General features: G+C 37.8%; 1 non-coding gene across 1 annotated transcript; it reads right to left on the bottom strand.

The window, feature by feature from the left end:
• Positions 1–13,485: 13,485 nt before the first annotated feature.
• TRNAR-UCU (transfer RNA arginine (anticodon UCU)) lies at positions 13,486–13,557 on the bottom strand. Its single transcript has one exon. It is a non-coding gene; the product is annotated as a tRNA-Arg (tRNA).
• Positions 13,558–16,202: the final 2,645 nt, after the last annotated feature.

Raw genomic sequence — 16,202 nt, 5'->3', positions numbered from 1 at the left:
AAACAAAAAACCCATGGGTATTTGAACCCGAGTACCCGGGAAAAAGCAGAATATTTGATGGAAGAACAGGCGACCCCTTTGAGCAACCTGTTCTAATAGGGAAGTCCTATATCTTAAAATTAATTCATCAAGTTGATGAGAAAATTCATGGGCGTTCTACTGGGCCCTACTCACTTGTTACACAACAACCGGTTAGAGGAAGAGCCAAGCAAGGGGGACAACGAGTAGGAGAAATGGAAGTTTGGGCTTTAGAAGGATTTGGTGTTGCTCATATTTTACAAGAGATACTTACTTATAAATCTGACCATCTTATAGCTCGCCAAGAAATACTTAATGCTACGATCTGGGGAAAAAGAATACCTAATCATGAGGATCCTCCAGAATCTTTTCGAGTGCTCGTTCGAGAACTACGATCTTTGGCTCTAGAACTGAATCATTTCCTTGTATCTGAAAAGAACTTCCAGGTTAATAGGGAGGAAGTTTGATCGGAATAAATATAAATTCTTTTCTTATTTCTATTTTATGATTGACCAATATAAACATCAACAACTTCAAATTGGACTCGTTTCCCCTCAACAAATAAAGGCTTGGGCTAACAAAAACCTACCTAATGGAGAAGTCGTTGGCGAAGTCACAAGGCCCTCTACTTTTCATTATAAAACCGATAAACCAGAAAAAGATGGATTGTTTTGCGAAAGAATCTTTGGACCCATAAAAAGCGGGATTTGCGCTTGTGGCAATTCTCGAGCGAGCGGAGCTGAAAACGAAGACGAAAGATTTTGCCAAAAATGCGGGGTAGAATTTGTGGATTCTCGGATACGAAGATATCAAATGGGATACATCAAACTCGCATGTCCCGTGACTCATGTGTGGTATTTGAAAGGTCTTCCTAGTTATATCGCGAATCTTTTAGATAAACCTCTTAAGAAGTTGGAGGGCCTAGTATACGGCGATTTCTCTTTTGCTAGGCCCAGCACTAAAAAACCCACTTTTTTACGATTACGAGGTTTATTCGAAGAGGAAATTGCATCCTGTAACCACAGCATTTCTCCCTTTTTTTCTACCCCAGGCTTTGCAACATTTCGAAATCGGGAAATTGCGACAGGAGCAGGTGCTATTAGAGAACAATTAGCAGATTTGGATTTGCGAATTATTATAGAGAATTCTTTGGTCGAATGGAAGGAATTAGAAGACGAGGGGTATAGTGGAGATGAGTGGGAAGATAGAAAAAGACGAATAAGAAAAGTTTTTTTGATTAGACGCATGCAATTGGCGAAACATTTTATTCAAACAAATGTAGAACCAGAATGGATGGTTTTGTGCTTATTACCGGTTCTTCCTCCCGAATTGAGACCTATTGTTTATAGGTCTGGAGATAAAGTAGTGACTTCAGACATTAATGAACTTTATAAGAGAGTTATCCGTCGGAACAACAATCTTGCCTATCTATTAAAAAGAAGTGAATTAGCGCCAGCAGATTTAGTAATGTGCCAGGAAAAATTGGTACAAGAAGCCGTGGATACACTTCTTGATAGTGGGTCCCGCGGGCAACCGACGAGGGATGGTCACAATAAAGTATACAAATCACTTTCAGATGTAATTGAAGGTAAAGAGGGAAGGTTTCGCGAGACTCTGCTTGGGAAACGGGTCGATTACTCGGGGCGTTCTGTCATTGTTGTGGGTCCTTCGCTTTCATTACATCAATGTGGATTACCTCTAGAGATAGCAATAAAGCTTTTTCAGCTATTTGTAATTCGCGATTTAATCACGAAACGCGCCACTTCTAATGTAAGGATTGCTAAAAGGAAAATTTGGGAAAAAGAACCCATTGTATGGGAAATACTTCAAGAAGTTATGCGGGGACATCCTGTACTGTTAAATAGAGCACCTACCCTGCATAGATTAGGCATACAGGCCTTTCAACCCACTTTAGTAGAGGGGCGTACTATTTCTTTACACCCATTAGTGTGTAAGGGTTTCAATGCGGACTTTGATGGAGATCAAATGGCTGTTCATCTACCTTTATCCTTGGAAGCTCAGGCAGAAGCCCGTTTACTTATGTTTTCTCATATGAATCTCTTATCTCCCGCTATTGGGGATCCTATTTGCGTACCAACCCAAGACATGCTTATCGGGCTTTATGTATTAACGATTGGAAAGCGTCGAGGTATTTGTGCAAATAGATATAATAGTTGCAGAAACTACCCAAATCTAAAAGTAAATTACAATAATAATAATAATTCTAAATATAGGAAAGATAAAGAACCCCATTTTTCTAGTTCTTATGATGCACTGGGAGCTTATAGACAAAAACTAATCAGTTTAGATAGTCCCTTGTGGCTACGATGGAACCTGGATCAACGCGTCATTGGGTCAAGAGAAGTTCCGATTGAAGTTCAATATGAATCTTTGGGGACTTATCATGAGATTTATGCCCACTATCTAATAATGGGAAATAGAAAAAAAGAAATTCGTTCGATATACATTCGAACCACTCTTGGTCATATTTCTTTTTATAGAGAAATAGAGGAAGCCATACAAGGATTTAGTCAGGCCTATTCATACACTACCTAAACAAGAAAGAAAGTTAGATTCGGCGATGCCCCTCCCCTTTCGGGGGGCATTCCGATTTCCCTAGTATCATCATTATTTGCCACGCGAATCCAGATTGAGATTGAGGCAAGTTAATTAAATTTTCGAATCACTGACTCAGGCCCATTGTCGAATCCTACTCAGCAATTGTCGAATCCTACTCAGCCGAAAAGGGGGTACTTATGTATGGCGGAACGGGCCAATCTGGTCTTTCATAATAAAGAGATAGACGGAACTGGTATGAAACGACTTATTAGCAGATTAATAGATCATTTTGGAATGGGATATACATCCCATATACTGGATCAACTAAAGACTCTGGGCTTCCATCAAGCCACTACTACATCGATTTCGTTAGGAATCGAGGATCTTTTAACAATACCCTCTAAGGGATGGTTAGTCCAAGACGCGGAACAACAGAGTTTTCTTTTGGAGAAACACTATTATTATGGGGCTGTACACGCGGTAGAAAAATTACGCCAATCTGTTGAGATATGGTATGCGACAAGTGAATATTTGAAACAAGAAATGAATTCAAATTTTCGGATAACGGATCCTTCTAATCCAGTCTATCTAATGTCTTTTTCAGGAGCCAGAGGAAATGCATCTCAAGTACACCAATTAGTAGGTATGAGAGGATTAATGTCGGACCCTCAAGGACAAATGATTGATTTACCTATTCAAAGCAATTTACGCGAGGGACTTTCTTTGACAGAATATATAATTTCCTGCTATGGAGCCCGCAAAGGGGTTGTAGATACTGCTGTGCGAACAGCAGATGCTGGATATCTTACACGTAGACTTGTTGAAGTAGTTCAACATATTATTGTGCGTAGAAGAGATTGTGGTACTATCCGAGGTATTTCTGTAAGTCCTCAAAATGGGATGACGGAAAAACTTTTTGTCCAAACACTAATTGGTCGTGTATTAGCAGACGATATATATATCGGTTCACGATGCATTGCCGCGCGAAATCAAGATATTGGAATTGGATTAGTCAATCGATTCATAACTGCCTTTCGAGCACAACCATTTCGAGCACAACCAATATATATTAGAACCCCCTTTACTTGCCGAAGCACTTCTTGGATCTGTCAATTATGCTATGGCCGGAGTCCTACTCATAGTGATCTGGTCGAATTGGGAGAAGCCGTAGGTATTATTGCGGGTCAATCAATTGGGGAGCCAGGGACTCAACTAACATTAAGAACTTTTCATACTGGCGGAGTATTCACAGGGGGTACTGCCGACCTTGTACGATCCCCTTCGAATGGAAAAATAAAATTCAATGAGAATTTGGTTCACCCCACACGTACCCGTCATGGGCAGCCTGCTTTTCTATGTTATATAGACTTGCATGTAACTATTCAGAGTCAAGATATTCTATATAGTGTGAATATTCCCTCAAAAAGCTTGATTCTAGTGCAAAATGATCAATATGTAAAATCCGAACAAGTAATTGCGGAGATTCGTGCCGGAACGTCCACTTTACATTTTAAAGAAAGGGTACAAAAGCATATTTATTCTGAATCAGACGGCGAAATGCACTGGAGTACTGATGTTTACCATGCGCCCGAATATCAATATGGTAATCTTCGCCGATTACCAAAAACAAGCCATTTATGGATATTGTCAGTAAGTATGTGCAGATCCAGTATAGCGTCTTTTTCACTCCACAAGGATCAAGATCAAATGAATACTTATGGTAAAAAAGATAGGGAAATTCTTGATTATTCAACGTCGGATCGAATCATGTCCAATGGCCATTGGAATTTTATCTATCCTTCTATTTTTCAAGATAATTCAGATTTGTTGGCGAAAAAGCGAAGAAATAGGTTCGTCATTCCATTACAATATCATCAAGAACAAGAGAAAGAACTAATATCCTGTTTTGGGATTTCGATTGAAATCCCCCTTATGGGTGTTTTACGTAGAAATACTATTTTTGCTTATTTTGACGATCCCCGATACAGAAAAGATAAAAAGGGTTCAGGAATTGTTAAATTTAGATATAGGACCCTAGAAGAAGAATATAGGACTCGAGCGGAAGACTCAGAAGAGGAATATGAGACCCTAGAAGACGAATACAGGACCCGAGAGGACGAATATGAATATGAAACCCTAGAAGAATCTAAATATGGAATCCTAGAAGACGAATACGAATATGAAACCCTAGAAGACGAATATGGGAGCCCAGAAAACGAATATGGGAACCCAGAGAACGAATATAGGACTTTAGAGAAAGACTCAGAAGAGGAATATGGGAGCCCAGAGAGCAAATATAGGACCCAAGAGGACGAATATGGAACTCTAGAGGAAGACTCAGAAGACGAATATGGCAGCCCCGGGGAAAGCGCAGAGGAAAAATATGGTACTTTAGAGGAAGACTCAGAAGAAGATTCAGAGGACGAATACGAGAGCCCAGAGGAAGATTCCATCTTAAAAAAAGAGGGTTTGATTGAGCATCGAGGAACAAAAGAATTTAGTCTAAAATACCAAAAAGAAGTAGATCGGTTTTTTTTCATTCTTCAAGAACTTCATATCTTGCCGAGATCTTCATCCCTAAAGATACTTGACAATAGTATTATTGGAGTGGATACACAACTCACAAAAAATACAAGAAGTCGACTAGGCGGACTGGTCCGAGTGAAGAGAAAAAAAAGCCATACGGAACTCAAAATATTTTCCGGAGATATTCATTTTCCTGAAGAGGCGGATAAGATATTAGGTGGCTGTTTGATACCGCCAGAAAGACAAAAAAAAGATTCTAAGGAATCAAAAAAAAGGAAAAATTGGGTCTATGTTCAACGGAAAAAAATTCTCAAGAGCAAGGAAAAGTATTTTGTTTCCGTTCGCCCTACAGTGGCATATGAAATGGACGAAGGAAGAAATTTAGCAACACTTTTCCCGCAGGATCTCTTGCAAGAAGAAAATAATCTCCAAATTCGACTTGTCAATTTTATTTCTCATGAAAATAGCAAGTTAACTCAAAGAATTTATCACACAAATAGTCAATTTGTTAGAACTTGCTTAGTAGTGAATTGGGAACAAGAAGAAAAAGAAAAGGCTGGTGCTTCCCTTGTTGAGGTAAGAGCAAATGATCTTATTCGCGATTTCCTAAGAATTGAGTTAGTCAAGTCCACTATTTCGTATACACGAAAAAGGTATGGTAGGACAAGTGCAGGACCGATTCCCCATAATAGGTTAGATCGCGCCAATATCAATTCTTTTTATTCCAAGGCGAAGATTGAATCACTTAGCCAACATCCAGAAGCTATTGGCACTTTGTTGAATCGAAATAAAGAATACCACTCTTTGATGATTTTGTCGGCATCCAACTGTTCTCGAATTGGTTTATTCAAGAATTCAAAACATCCCAATGCGATAAAAGAATGGAATCCTAGAATTCCTATTCGAGAAATTTTTGGGCCCTTAGGCGCTATTGTAGCTAGTATATCGCATTTTTCTTCATCTTACTATTTACTAACGCATAATAAAATCCTGTTAAAAAAATATTTGTTCGTTGACAATTTAAAACAAACCTTCCAAGTACTTCAAGAACTTAAATACTCTTTAATAGATGAAAATAAAAGGATTTCTAATTTCGATAGTAACATAATGTTGGATCCATTCCTTTTGAATTGTCACTTTGTCCATCATGATTCTTGGGAAGAGACATTGGCAATAATTCACCTTGGACAATTTATTTGTGAAAATGTATGTCTATTTAAATCGCACATAAAAAAATCCGGTCAAATTTTCATTGTAAATATGAATTCCTTTGTTATAAGAGCAGCTAAACCTTATTTGGCCACTACAGGAGCAACTGTTAATGGTCATTATGGAGAAATCCTTTACAAGGGAGATAGGTTAGTTACGTTTATATATGAAAAATCGAGATCTAGTGACATAACGCAAGGTCTTCCAAAAGTGGAACAAATCTTTGAAGCGCGTTCAATTGATTCATTATCCCCGAATCTCGAAAGGAGAATTGAGGATTGGAATGAGCGTATACCAAGAATTCTTGGGGTCCCTTGGGGATTCTTGATTGGAGCTGAGCTAACCATAGCCCAAAGTCGTATCTCTTTGGTTAATAAAATCCAAAAGGTTTATCGATCCCAAGGGGTACAGATCCATAATAGACATATAGAGATTATTATACGCCAAGTAACATCAAAAGTGCGGGTTTCCGAAGATGGAATGTCTAATGTTTTTTCGCCTGGGGAATTAATCGGACTATTGCGAGCGGAACGAGCAGGACGAGCTTTGGATGAATCGATCTATTATCGGGCAATCTTATTGGGAATAACAAGGGCTTCCCTAAATACCCAAAGTTTCATATCTGAAGCAAGTTTTCAAGAAACTGCTCGAGTTTTAGCAAAAGCTGCCCTACGAGGTCGCATTGATTGGTTGAAAGGCTTGAAAGAAAACGTAGTTCTGGGGGGGATTATACCTGTTGGTACCGGATTCCAAAAATTTGTGCATCGTTCCCCACAAGACAAGAACCTTTATTTCGAAATAAAAAAAAAAAATCTATTCGCGTCGGAAATGAGAGATTTTTTGTTTCTCCATACAGAATTAGTTTCTTCAGATTCTGACGTAACAAACAATTTTTATGAGACATAAGAACCCCCATTTAACATTTAACCCTATATCATTTAAGGATACATAAAAAATATTTTTTATTTCAAGCTATTTCGGATCTTTCTTAATCTTCAAAAAGAACTAAATTCCGTAATGGAATGGTAGGGTTAAAAAAAAAAGGAAGTGTGGAAAAAATGACAAGAAGATATTGGAACATTAATTTGAAAGAGATGATAGAAGCAGGAGTTCATTTTGGTCATGGTATTAAGAAATGGAATCCTAAAATGGCCCCTTACATTTCGGCAAAGCGTAAAGGTACTCATATTATAAATCTCGCTAGAACGGCTCGTTTTTTATCAGAAGCTTGTGATTTAGTTTTTGATGCAGCAAGTCAGGGAAAAAGTTTCTTAATTGTTGGTACCAAAAAAAGAGCAACAGATTTAGTAGCATCAGCTGCAATAAGGGCTCGTTGTCATTATGTTAATAAAAAGTGGTTCAGTGGTATGTTAACGAATTGGTCGATTACGAAAACTAGACTTTCTCAATTTAGAGACTTAAGAGCAGAAGAAAAAATGGGAAAATTCCACCATCTCCCAAAAAGAGATGTGGCAATCTTGAAGAGAAAATTATCTACCTTGCAAAGGTATCTCGGCGGGATCAAATATATGACGAGATTGCCAGACATTGTGATCGTCCTTGATCAGCAAAAAGAGTATATAGCTCTTCGGGAATGTGCCATTTTGGGGATTCCTACTATTTCTTTAGTCGATACAAATTGTGACCCGGATCTCGCGAATATATCGATTCCAGCCAACGATGACACTATGACTTCAATTCGATTGATTCTTAACAAATTAGTATTTTCAATTTGTGAGGGCCGTTCTCTCTATATAAGAAATCGTTGATTAAGAATATATAGTGAATTCTTGGGCAACTGCGTAAATTTATGGAATCACTTACTTTACTATATCTTTTTTTTTGCATAGAATTTTTTTTGCATAGAAAAAAGAAGGGGAATATTGATATATATTAGAGGGTATTGATATATATTATGATCTGATGTGCTTTCTTGGTATCCTAAATATAAGATTAATACTTCAAGTTGCTGAGTTGAGAAAGAGATGGTTGAATCAAAAGAATTCCTTTTTTGAAGTTCAATTTTTATCAGAGGACAATATGAATATTATACCTTGTTCCATTAAAACACTCAAGGGGTTATACGATATATCGGGTGTAGAAGTAGGCCAACACTTCTATTGGCAAATAGGAGGTTTCCAAATTCATGCCCAAGTACTCATCACTTCTTGGGTCGTAATTACTATCTTGCTAGGTTCAGTTGTCATAGCTGTTCGGAATCCACAAACCATCCCGACCGACGGTCAGAATTTTTTTGAATATGTCCTTGAGTTTATTCGAGACTTGAGCAAAACTCAGATTGGAGAAGAATATGGTCCCTGGGTTCCCTTTATTGGAACTATGTTCCTTTTTATTTTTGTTTCGAATTGGTCGGGTGCTCTTTTACCTTGGAAAATTATAGAGTTACCCCATGGGGAATTAGCAGCGCCCACGAATGATATAAATACTACTGTTGCTTTAGCTTTACTCACGTCAGCGGCATATTTTTATGCTGGTCTTAGCAAAAAAGGATTGAGCTATTTCGAGAAATATATTAAACCAACTCCAATCCTTTTACCAATTAACATCCTAGAAGATTTCACAAAACCATTATCGCTTAGCTTTCGACTTTTCGGGAATATATTGGCGGATGAATTAGTCGTTGTTGTTCTTGTTTCTTTAGTCCCCTTAGTAATCCCTATACCGGTCATGTTTCTTGGATTATTTACAAGCGGTATTCAAGCTCTTATTTTTGCAACATTAGCCGCAGCCTATATAGGTGAATCCATGGAGGGTCATCATTGAATTGACTCTTTTTGGAAATAGTATTTTTTTTTGCAGCTTAGCTCAATTCATGCATGGTTCCAGATAATCTGCTTGGTTGCAAAAAAATAGTTAGAAATGCGTATGAATATATAGCCTAGAGTTGTAGGAGAGAGAATAGACTATATTATGGAATTTTCAAAGTATATATGCATTAAGGAGGGTGGAGTCAGGCTAGATCTATACTATAATATCCTTAATGTCTATAAGTGGAGTCCTCTTTTATGCGGGTTTCCACTTTAAGCAATGATTTTAGAATCCGATTCAATAGAAAATGAGAAAATATGCAAACAAAATAGAAGAAACAAATGTATATATATATAGGATATTATATTATATATTCCTAGGTTAGATTCATTATCTAATCCGATATATGGATATGGAATTCCCTTCTATGTAGTTCGGACAATTCACATTATCATTTCAATTTGATTTCAATTTGTACTTTTTAGTTACTTTACTTCTCCCCAATAGAGCTTAGAAGTAAGAATTTATTGGTTGATTGTATCCTTAACCATTTCTTTTTTTTGACACGAGGAACTACTCACCATGAATCCACTAATTGCTGCTGCTTCTGTTATTGCTGCTGGATTGGCCGTAGGGCTTGCTTCTATTGGACCTGGAGTTGGTCAAGGTACTGCTGCAGGACAAGCTGTAGAAGGTATTGCGAGACAGCCAGAAGCAGAAGGTAAAATACGAGGTACTTTATTGCTTAGTCTAGCTTTTATGGAAGCTTTAACAATTTATGGACTAGTTGTGGCACTAGCGCTTTTATTTGCGAACCCTTTTGTTTAATCTTAAAAAAAAATTCTTTCGATTTCGATTAGATACTTTTTTCTTTTTTTAGTAAATTGGTATTTGCTTCCGCAATTCCAATTATATCAATACTTTATTTAATTTACTCCTATTTATTACTCCTGGAATTATCTATTTATCGGGACAGATAATACCCCATTCTAGGAAGGGCTGAGTTGAGTATTATTAATTTAGAAGATATGCTCACCTTCTTATTTCCCGTCCTTAGTTTAGGAAAGTGGAAAGTTTTTTCCTTTTATTTTAGGAATTTTGGGAACAGAACATTTCAACAAAGGAAGTCTTTCACGCGTCAAACAAGACGTAAGACTTAATCTAAAAGAAATTACTAGATTGAATCTATTTGCATTAAAAAAACCGATCAAAAAAGGGCGAGCGAAGTAAGTGATCGAAAAACTTTGTTCTTTGTTCGTCCTATCTATAAGAGGAGAGCATATGAAAAATGTAACCCATTCTTTCGTTTTTTTAGCTCACTGGCCATCCGCTGGCAGTTTCGGGCTTAATACCGATATTTTAGCAACAAATCTAATAAATCTAACTGTAGTGGTTGGTGTTTTGATTTTTTTTGGAAAGGGAGTGTGTGCGAGTTGTCTATTTCAAGAATAGATTGGATCTATCCGGCTGCACTTTATAATATTTTTTAGTATTTTTCGGATAAATAAGAAAAGGGTGCACGATCTCGACGAATTACTTCTGAATAAATTCAGAAATCATATGGAAGAACCATAGCATTTCGCGACTCATTGGTAAATCAACTTTGATTCTCTATAAACCAAGAATGTGAGACCATTAACACGGTTAAAGCTAAACTGCTTGAAGTCCAGGCAAAAAGAGGTACTCTTTCTACAACTATATTAGTATTAGTACCGAATTTAAACGGGAAATAGCTAATGTAAAATTTATCTGATATAGAACACTCATATCGATAAAATGGTTTGAACTATTTACTAGAAAAAAAAAAGGGGGCACCCTGCCCTTTTTTAACCAATGCCGAATCGACGACCTATGTATAAAAAAGAGAAATTTTTTGGATTTGAAGAAAAAAAAAAATAAAAAAGAATTCTATTAATTTTCATTTTCCATTTATTTAGTTAGTTTTTCTTAATGAAATTGAAATTATTAACTAGAGGGCAAATAAAAATAAAGAAACAACTTTGCTGACCATGATATATTTTTATCTAGGCGGAAGAGTCCTCTTAATATTTATCTAGTCTTATATAGGTTTCGGTATATTGAAATATAAACATAAAAAAGAAGATAGAGGATAGGCTCATTACTTAAAAAAAAGATATGGAAATAGCTATAGAAAAAAAAAAAAAGGAGCGTGAGAGCCAAATGAATCGAAAGATTCATGTTTGGTTCGGGAAGAGATCATAAAAGTTGTAAACTTACAAAATAATCTACTTTCATTAAAAGATTTATTAGATAATCGAAAACAGAGGATCTTGAGTACTATTCGAAATTCAGAAGAATTGCGTAGAGGGACCATTGAGCAACTCGAAAAAGCTCGGATTCGATTACAGAAAGTCGAACTAGAAGCGGATGAGTATCGAATGAATGGATACTCTGAGATAGAACGAGAAAAAGCAAATTTGATTAATGCTACTTCTATTAGTTTGGAACAATTGGAAAAGTCTAAAAACGAAACCCTTTATTTTGAAAAACAAAGGGCAATGAATCAGGTCCGACAGCGGGTTTTCCAACAGGCCGTACAAGGAGCTCTAGGAACTCTGAATAGTTGTTTGAATACCGAGTTACATTTCCGTACGATTCGTGCTAATATTGGCATTCTCGGGTCCCTGGAATGGAAGAGATAATTAAATTAATTAGGCCTTGAACTTCTACTTTCGTTTAGAATTTAGGCATTATTTTTCCCCTTGCTTCCGAAAAAAGAGTCAAGAAACACTAATGGCAACCCTTCGAGTCGACGAAATTCATAAAATTCTCCGCGAACGTATTGAACAATATAATAGGAAAGTAGGGATTGAGAATATAGGTCGCGTAGTTCAAGTGGGGGATGGGATTGCTCGTATTATAGGTCTTGGTGAAATAATGTCAGGTGAATTAGTCGAATTTGCAGAAGGTACTAGGGGTATTGCTCTGAATTTGGAATCCAAAAATGTTGGGATTGTATTAATGGGCGATGGGTTGATGATACAAGAGGGAAGTTTTGTAAAAGCAACAGGAAGAATTGCTCAGATACCCGTGAGTGAGGCTTACTTGGGTCGTGTTGTAAATGCTCTGGCTAAACCTATTGATGGGAAAGGCGAAATTATAGCTTCCGAATCTCGCTTAATTGAATCTCCTGCTCCAAGTATAATTTCCAGGCGTTCCGTATACGAACCTCTTCAAACAGGGCTTATTGCTATCGATTCGATGATCCCTATAGGGCGCGGTCAGCGAGAGTTAATTATTGGGGACAGACAGACTGGCAAAACAGCAGTAGCCACAGATACAATTCTCAATCAAAAAGGGCAAGGTGTAATATGTGTTTATGTAGCTATCGGTCAAAGAGCATCCTCCGTAGCTCAAGTAGTAACTACTTTCCATGAGGAGGGGGCTATGGAATACACTATTGTAGTAGCTGAAATGGCGGATTCACCTGCTACATTACAATACCTCGCTCCTTATACGGGAGCAGCCCTGGCTGAGTATTTTATGTACCGCGAACGGCATACTTTAATAATTTATGATGATCTCTCCAAACAGGCACAAGCTTATCGCCAAATGTCCCTTCTATTAAGAAGACCTCCCGGCCGTGAGGCTTATCCAGGGGATGTTTTTTATTTGCATTCACGCCTTTTAGAAAGAGCCGCTAAATTAAATTCTCTTTTAGGCGAAGGAAGTATGACCGCTTTACCAATAGTTGAGACTCAATCTGGAGACGTTTCCGCCTATATTCCTACTAATGTAATCTCCATTACAGATGGACAAATATTCTTATCTGCGGATCTATTCAATGCCGGAATTCGACCCGCTATTAATGTGGGTATTTCTGTTTCCAGAGTAGGATCCGCGGCTCAAATTAAAGCCATGAAACAAGTAGCTGGCAAATCAAAATTGGAACTAGCGCAATTCGCAGAGTTACAAGCCTTTGCACAATTCGCCTCTGCTCTCGATAAAACAAGTCAGAATCAATTGGCAAGGGGTCGACGATTAAGGGAATTGCTTAAACAATCCCAGGCAAATCCTCTCCCAGTGGAAGAGCAGATAGCTACTATTTATACCGGAACAAGAGGATATCTTGATTCGTTAGAAATTGAACAGGTAAATAAATTTCTGGATGAGTTACGTAAACATCTAAAAGATACTAAACCTCAATTCCAAGAAATTATATCTTCTAGCAAGACATTCACCGAGCAAGCGGAAATCCTTTTGAAGGAAGCTATTCAGGAACAGCTGGAACGGTTTTCTCTTCAGTAACAAATAAATTTTGCATGTCTACTCTTGTTAGTAGAATAGGAATCGTTGAGAAAGCTTTTTCATTTGAATCATGCAAAAAAGTTTTCTTTGTTTTTAGTTTAGTATAGTTATTTAAAGAATAGATAGAAATAAGATTGCGTCCAATAGGATTTGAACCTATACCAAAGGTTTAGAAGACCTCTGTCCTATCCATTAGACAATGGACGCTTTTCTTTCATATTTTATTCTTTCTTTTATTTTTTTGCTTCTTCCGAGAAAAAACTGTTAGACCAAAACTCTTTTAGGAAATCAAAAAATCCAGATACAAATGCATGATGTATATATTATATCATGCATATATCATAAAGAAGGAGTATGGAGCCGGTAGTGGGAATCGAACCCGCAACCCCAAGGTTATGAGCCTTATGAGCTACCAAACTGCTCTATACTCTTAAACTAAAGAGGGGTAACTAGTGGATAAAAGAGGGTTGGATACGCCCCTCTACCAATATCTATACAAATAGAATAGTCCATTTATACAGAATGGTAAAGAGGGCTCCTCTATGATTATCAATTCCAGAAATCCATACAAATACGAAAGGGTATTTTATCCTTACCAACTGGATCTTGTTGCACCCGGTAACAAACACTCATAAACCATTTCTCGAAGTACGTGTCCGGATAGCCCAAAATGTCGATAGTTAGCTCTAGGTCTTCCGGTCAAAAAACAACGTCGATGAAGGCGTGTAGGTGCACTATTACGCGGTAGGGATTGCAATTTTTCTCGCATTTTCGTTTTTTCACTCAAACTCAAGGGAGAAACTTTGCTTCTTATCTTTTTTTTTAAAGATTGACGAATCAAATGATATTTCTGTTCTAATTTCTGCCGCTTCTTCTCCCTCTGAATCAAACTTTTTTTTGCCATAATGTGTCGTTGCTATTATTACCAAGTATACGGTTCTAATCCTAGATGGAAAAATAAATAGAAAAAGAAATCTAAAAAGGCAGATCCTCCCTCTCTATCAAGAGTAATGAACTAGGTGCTGATACAGTACAAAAAAACAAACTAAATTAACCAAACTTGCCTGATGTTGAGGCAATCAAGAAAGCTGCATAAGTGAATATATAACCCACGGAAAAGTGAGCTAATCCAACCAATCTTGCTTGCACAATGGAAAGAGCCACGGGCTTATCTCTCCAGCGAATTAAATTAGCTAAAGGTGTGCGTTCATGAGCCCATGCTAAAGTCTCAATTAATTCCTGCCAATACCCCCGCCAGGAAATTAAGAACATAAATCCAGTAGCCCAAACAAGATGTCCAAATAAGAACATCCACGCCCATACCGATAAACTATTCATCCCAAAAGGATTATATCCATTGATAAGTTGTGAAGAGTTTAACCATAGGTAATCTCTTAACCATCCCATCAAATAAGTGGAGGATTCATTAAATTGTGAAACGTTGCCCTGCCATAATGTGATATGTTTCCAATGCCAATAAAAAGTAACCCACCCAATGGTATTTAACATCCAGAAAACTGCCAAATAAAATGCGTCCCAAGCAGAAATATCACAAGTACCGCCGCGCCCTGGGCCGTCACAAGGAAAACTATATCCAAAATCCTTTTTATCTGGCATTAATTTGGAACCGCGTGCATCTAAAGCGCCCTTTACTAAAATCAATGTAGTTGTATGCAAACCTAGAGCAATAGCATGATGAACCAAGAAATCCCCAGGTCCTATTGTTAAGAAAAGCGAATTACTATTCTCATTAACAGCATTCAACCATCCGGGCAACCATAGGCTTCGACCCGCATTGAAAGCGGGGCCATTCGTTGAAGATAAGAGTATATCGAACCCATATGTCGTCTTGCCATGAGCAGATTGTATCCATTGGGCAAATATAGGTTCGATCAAGATTTGCTTTTCTGGAGTACCAAAAGCAAGCATGACGTCGTTATGAACATAAAGGCCCAAGGTATGGAATCCTAGAAAGAGGCTAGCCCAACTTAAATGAGATATGATAGCTTCTTTATGGTCTAACATTCTTGCCAATACATTATCCTCATTCTGTTCCGGATTGTAATCCCTAATGAAAAAAATAGCTCCATGAGCAAAAGCCCCTGTCATGATGAACCCTGCAATATATTGGTGATGAGTATATAAAGCAGCTTGAGTAGTAAAGTCTTGTGCTATGAATGCATAAGGAGGTAAAGAGTACATATGTTGAGCTACTAAGGAAGTAATAACCCCTAAAGAAGCTAGAGCAAGACCTAACTGAAAATGAATCGAATTGTTGATTGTGTCATAAAGGCCCTTATGCCCACGCCCTAATCGACCCCCCGGAGGAGTATGCGCTTCTAAAAGATCTTTAATACTGTGCCCAATTCCGAAGTTAGTTCGATACATGTGACCGGCAATGAGAAAAATAAATGCAATAGCTAAATGATGGTGAGCCATATCGGTCAGCCACAAACTTTGCGTTTGTGGGTGGAATCCCCCAAGAAGAGTTAGAATGGCAGTTCCCGCTCCTTGAGCGGTACCAAATAAATGATTACTCGAATCAGGGTTTTGGGCATAAAGATTCCATTGACCCGTCAAAAGGGGTCCCAACCCCTGGGGATAGGGTAATACATCTAAGAAATTATTCCATCGAACGTACTCCCCCCTGGATGCGGGAATAGCAACATGAACTAAATGTCCTGTCCAAGCCAAAGAACTTACCCCGAAAAGTCCTGACAAATGATGATTGAGACGAGATTCCGCGTTTTTGAACCACGAAAGGCTTGGTTTCCATTTGGGTTGTAGATGTAACCAACCCGCTATTAAGGACAGCGTAGAAAGAAATAATAGAAAAAGAGCTCCAGTATAAA

Source organism: Aegilops tauschii, unplaced genomic scaffold (assembly GCF_002575655.3).
Source record: "Aegilops tauschii subsp. strangulata cultivar AL8/78 unplaced genomic scaffold, Aet v6.0 ptg000915l_obj, whole genome shotgun sequence".
Classification (NCBI taxonomy): domain Eukaryota; kingdom Viridiplantae; phylum Streptophyta; class Magnoliopsida; order Poales; family Poaceae; genus Aegilops; species Aegilops tauschii.
Note: the sequence above shows the minus strand (reverse complement) of the source record. Positions and strands in the feature narration are given on the sequence as shown.